The sequence below is a fragment of the Acartia tonsa genome, chromosome 4 (assembly GCF_053477335.1).
Source record: "Acartia tonsa isolate MP-2025a chromosome 4, ASM5347733v1, whole genome shotgun sequence".
Classification (NCBI taxonomy): domain Eukaryota; kingdom Metazoa; phylum Arthropoda; class Copepoda; order Calanoida; family Acartiidae; genus Acartia; species Acartia tonsa.
Genome location: NC_137263.1, coordinates 1,294,329 through 1,301,303, shown reverse-complemented (window position 1 = coordinate 1,301,303; position 6,975 = coordinate 1,294,329).

The following is a 6,975-nucleotide window of genomic DNA, read 5'->3' as shown; positions in this document are numbered from 1 at the left end:
CACATTTTTTCCTTGTTGATTCCCATGTGAAGAGCTACGTGAATAAAAATAATGTATTGGATGGATATACATGCGCTCTAATCCGTGGAAGATCTCAAATAAGCCTTCCTGCTTAGTTTGACATCATAATGTGGTAAGAATTTATCTTAATTCTTAATAATAAGTGTAGTATGGTATATTTTTACGAAGAAATTTAAAACATTAATTTTTCAACAAATAGACCATTTAACTGCTAACTTTTGACATACGAATATTTTCCTTAATTTTATTGATCATTTGAACCTAAAATTATCAATTTCTGATGCTATTTAATATGTTTCGTGCCAATTTAAAGTTTTTTAGAAATTTTATATTTTTAATTAAATTGAAATCACGCAACCTCGATATACAAAAATAATAAACCATTAATGCTATGTAATTAATCTTTATATTTTTGTTTTAGATTCACCGTTTTCATGGTAATAAATACACATTTGTAAACATTCACATGTTGGTCATTCGGAGGGCTTGGAGATTAAGATTTCGTGTACGGCAAGGCATGCGTACCGAAACAATACAGTACATTCATATTTACAAATAGTGAAGATACTATACATACATGAAATAGTAATATGTATGTATGTAACACTACAGTACATTCATATTTACAAATAGTGAAGATACTATACATACATGAAATAGTAATATGTATGTATGTAACACTACAGTACATTCATATTTACAAATAGTGAAGATACTATACATACATGAAATAGTAATATGTATGTATGTAATACTACAGTACATTCATATTTACAAATAGTGAAGATACTATACATACATGAAATAGTAATATGTATGTATGTAATACACTACATTCATATTTACAAATAGTGAAGATACTATACATACATGAAATAGTAATATGTATGTATGTAACACTACAGTACATTCATATTTACAAATAGTGAAGATACTATACATACATGAAATAGTAATATGTATGTATGTAATACTACAGTACATTCATATTTACAAATAGTGAAGATACTATACATACATGAAATAGTAATATGTATGTATGTAATACACTACATTCATATTTACAAATAGTGAAGATACTATACATACATGAAATAGTAATATGTATGTATGTAATACCACAGTACATTCATATTTACAAATAGTGAAGATACTATACATACATGAAATAGTAATATGTATGTATGTAACACTACAGTACATTCATATTTACAAATAGTGAAGATACCCTATATACATGAAATAGTAATATGTATGTATGTAATACAGTACATTCATATTTACAAATAGTGAAGATACTATACATACATGAAATAGTAATATGTATGTATGTAACACTACAGTACATTCATATTTACAAATAGTGAAGATACTATACATACATGAAATAGTAATATGTATGTATGTAACACTACAGTACATTCATATTTACAAATAGTGAAGATACTATACATACATGAAATAGTAATATGTATGTATGTAATACAGTACATTCATATTTACAAATAGTGAAGATACTATACATACATGAAATAGTAATATGTATGTAACACTACAGTACATTCATATTTACAAATAGTTAAGATACTATACATACATGAAATAGTAATATGTATGTATGTAACACTACAGTACATTCATATTTACAAATAGTGAAGATACTATACATACATGAAATAGTAATATGTATGTATGTAATACTACAGTACATTCATATTTACAAATAGTGAAGATACTATACATACATGAAATAGTAATATGTATGTATGTAACACTACAGTACATTCATATTTACAAATAGTGAAGATACCCTATATACATGAAATAGTAATATGTATGTATGTAATACAGTACATTCATATTTACAAATAGTGAAGATACTATACATACATGAAATAGTAATATGTATGTATGTAACACTACAGTACATTCATATTTACAAATAGTGAAGATACTATACATACATGAAATAGTAATATGTATGTATGTAATACAGTACATTCATATTTACAAATAGTGAAGATACTATACATACATGAAATAGTAATATGTATGTAACACTACAGTACATTCATATTTACAAATAGTGAAGATACTATACATACATGAAATAGTAATATGTATGTATGTAACAATACAGTACATTCATATTTACAAATAGTGAAGATACTATACATACATGAAATAGTAATATGTATGTATGTAACACTACAGTACATTCATATTTACAAATAGTGAAGATACTATACATACATGAAATAGTAATATGTATGTATGTAATACAGTACATTCATATTTACAAATACTGAAGATACTATACATACATGAAATAGTAATATGTATGTAACACTACAGTACATTCATATTTACAAATAGTGAAGATACTATACATACATGAAATAGTAATATGTATGTATGTAACAATACAGTACATTCATATTTACAAATAGTGAAGATACTATACATACATGAAATAGTAATATGTATGTATGTAACACTACAGTACATTCATATTTACAAATAGTGAAGATACTATACATACATGAAATAGTAATATGTATGTATGTAACACTACAGTACATTCATATTTACAAATAGTGAAGATACTATACATACATGAAATAGTAATATGTATGTATGTAATACAGTACATTCATATTTACAAATAGTGAAGATACTATACATACATGAAATAGTAATATGTATGTATGTAACAATACAGTACATTCATATTTACAAATAGTGAAGATACTATACATACATGAAATAGTAATATGTATGTATGTAACAATACAGTACATTCATATTTACAAATAGCGAAGATACTCTACATACATGAAATAGTAATATGTAAGTATGTAATACAGTACATTCATATTTACAAATAGTGAAGATACTATACATACATGAAATAGTAATATGTATGTATGTAACACTGCAGTACATTCATATTTACAAATAGTGAAGATACTATACATACATGAAATAGTAATATGTATGTATGTAACACTACAGTACATTCATATTTACAAATAGTGAAGATACTATACATACATGAAATAGTAATATGTATGTATGTAACACTACAGTACATTCATATTTACAAATAGCAAAGATACTATACATACATGGCAGGGATCTGCAGGGATAAGACAATGCAATATATTGGTGTATTTTAAAAATACCCCTCTAAGGATTAATAACATTGTTGGAAAAGTTTGAACACTGAGGAGTCTTTATAACCAAATCAAGATTTGATAAAATTTTTAGTTTTCAGGTTAGCAAGTTTAGCCTGTATTTTATTCTTGTTGTATCTGTATATTGTATCATTATATGTAAATCTTACAGGGAGGGAGGGGACATTGGGCTGTTTATTTCTCTAGGCCCCAAAGTTTTATAATTTTTCATTATTCGTTGGCTTAACAACTTTTTGGGACAATTATTGAATTTTGATTGGCTGGTTCATTAAGTTGAGTGTTAAACAAGGGGTAATTATGTGTGTATCATCATTGGGGATATACATCAATTTATCGGCCATTGTCTTATCCCTTTAGATTAACTATGTTTCGTAAGTTTAGCCTATTTTTTATACTTGTTGTTTTAGTATTGTATTTATATTTAAAAGGACTCTCCACAGAAAAATCAACCGTGGATTTTTGAAAATCTAACCTGAAATTATTATTCTCTGTTCAATTTTAGGCATTTTTTGTTTTTGTGGCATCGCGATTGAAGCCCTTTGAAATTTTTTACCTCCTTTAAGTGAATCCTCCCGCCATTTAATTTGTGCTGCTTTAGTGATTTTTAGCTTCTATTTTTGCCGCCGTTGCCGCATTCATCGCCCTTCTCCGCCGCTACTCCGCAATTCATTGCTGTACGTCGCTTTTTAATACATGCTCCCCTCTCCCTTGTTCAGAAATTAAATGGAGGCTGGGGGTGTTGTGTATAGCGACGTACGCAATGTATAGCGGAGTAGCGGCGGAGAAGGGCGATGAATGCGGCAACTGCGGCAAAAGATGGTTATATTTGGCGGAGGCAAACACAAAATGGAGGCGGCAGGATTGTCCAGTCAAGGAAGAGGATAAATCGTAGAGCGGCCGGTTGCAATGGAGCAAATGTTCTTTAGCGGCAAACATATATTGAGTGGAGGAAAGTGTAGTATATATTGTTATAGTGGCAGTACAAATAGGCGGCGGACAAAATTTTCAAAGGGCTTCGATCGCGATGCCACAAAAACAAAAAATGCCTAAAATTGAACAGAGAATAATAGTTTCAGGTTAGATTTTCAAAAATCCAAAGTTGATTTTTCTGTGGAGAGTCCTTTTAATATATGGAAATCTGTAACATCTTTGTTAGAGATTTGTACAATTTGCACTATTTCATTTTTTCCAGTATGGTTTCGAAATCGATTAATATCCGTTTGATTGGAAACGGTTCCCAGCCATACTGAAAAGTAATGTATTACAGACATAATTTCGAGGATATTAAAATGAAAAATTACTAAAACCAGCAAAGAAAACTGGTATTAATCTTATAATTTTTATTTTAATATTCGCGGAATAGTTTGAAAACTGCTTGTTTGAATAAACCCGCTGTTTTTAAGACAACGAACGAGATAATAACCTTGGGTACCAGTGTAATTTACAATTCAATGTCCTCTCCCTCCCTGCAAATAAAACATACTGTGAAGATGATTAAAGTCCCTCCACAAATTATGACGCCATACGATAGAATAGCCGTTGACAGGCCAGTATACACTGTAATTGGTCAATGGTAAAATTTAAGCTGGCCTCTCATTGGTTATTTTATCGTATGACGTCATAATCTGTGGAGGGACTTTAATCATCTTCGCATACTGTTCAAATTCTAAATATAACAACAATTGACCAAATATGTCCAGTAGAATAAGCAATGCAGTACTACATATCAGGGCTCGGCAGCTGCGCCTCAGCAGCGCACAAGTCTCAAATATAAACCCAAGTTAATTTGTGCATAACAAAATTTGGAACCCAATAATAGTGTCGGACTGACTATGACGTAAAAAAAAAATTTGCCAATGAGAGGCCATTATTGACCAATGGTAAAATTTATAGTGGCCTCTCATTGGCTAATTATTTTTTTTACGTCATAATCAGTCCGACACTTTTACTGGGTTCCAAAATTTGTAAAGTTATATTGTCTGTTTAGACATCTAGCTGAATTTTAAAGTTAAAGTATGACGATTTCCCCGAGTCTTACACGAGGCTGCCGAGCCCTTGTTTATATGTACATATTTATGTAAAATAATGGGGCATCTATTCATCTATCTATCACTCTATTTGTCATCTATCTATCTATTAATATGTCTTCATATGTCTATTCAAATAAGCATTGCAGTAGTATATACAATATAAATATTTATGGAAAATAATGGGGCATCTATTTATCTATCTATTCATCTATTTGTCATCTATCTATCTATTAATCATCTATCTATCTATTTATCTATCTTAATGGTCCATTCGAATAAACATTGCAGTAGTATATAAATATCTATGGAAAATACTGGGGCATCTATTCATCTATCTGTTTATGTATCTATCTATCCATATTACTGTTATCTATCTATTAATCTTTCTTAATATATAAATATTAACGGCTGAGCACCTAGCATCAGGGACATTTGCATAAAAGGGATGTAGAAACAAAAATAGCACAAAACCATTCCAGGACCCTGTAAACCTAGCATAAAATGTTCGATATTTAAAATTTTAAGATACAGAAAAAGAAAACCTTACAACTCTATATATAACAAGATATTCAGATAAAGAATTTCCGAGATCCTTGGCTACAGACAAAGAAAACCTTACTACTTTTGCTCGAAGGTTCATACTGGCTAACTGGTTCATACTGGTTAAAATTTAAGGTATAAGGGAAGAGGGTATAAAGTCAAAATTATTTTCAAGAAACACCCCTCCCCTTGGACATCATTGCAGGGGAACCACAAAAATATTTCCATTAATCTAGCTCCATGAGATAATAATATTACAAAATATCAGTTTTTTTTATTGATTCATATTATTGTCTTTAACTTATAATTACAATAACTACTTTTTTAGAGAAGCTTCACATATACTCCAGGATAGTTTTAGGCTATTTTACTTTACATTAAAGCCTCTAAAATGCTAGGGGCCTAACCGCTAGTTTCAAAAGTATTAAAATATGTATTTTCTTTCTTCAAAAACTCATGAACTGTATAAAATGATGAACCAAGTTGCTAAAATTTAGAATTTCACTTGATGCAATGAAAAAATTCTCACACCCATCTTTTTGGTCATTTCTTTCTCATTTTCTTAGGTTCATACTGGCTAAGAGTAGATTTGTGTTACAAGGATGACAACGTACATAAAAGCGAGACTCTAAAACGTTAGGACAAACAAACAAAAACGAAATTGTAAGTAGATTGTTGTATAACTGCAAATATAATACAGAATACTTTTTAAGAACCTACTTTTATTTTACTTTCATATCTAGGACTTGATTATAGATATGCATCGCTTATAACATTGTGCTTTGTTGTCCTAGGAACCAAAATCAGACGAATATTACATAAAAGATATTTTGTGAAATTTTTTTAAAAAACAACATGGACAGACGGTCATTCTGGTAAAGATTTTATAATTTGCGACGCTTTCAAAATCTTATCTAACTATTACTAATAACCATGCCAAGTTTGAAATATATAGGACAATTCTAACATGACTAAATTTGCCAAAAGAGCTAACCCTTTCGGACTGAACGACACTAATTGCAGAAAAGCCCCGCTTTGAAAGCTATAAATAAATCTAATTAACTAATGAAAGATGCCACTAAAAGTAACAGTGTCAAACGCTTTTGCAAGATCAAAAAACATATCTTTTTATTATATTTGTTAATTTGCTAAAAATAAAAGTATTAGAATTGGAAATTTTATTAAAT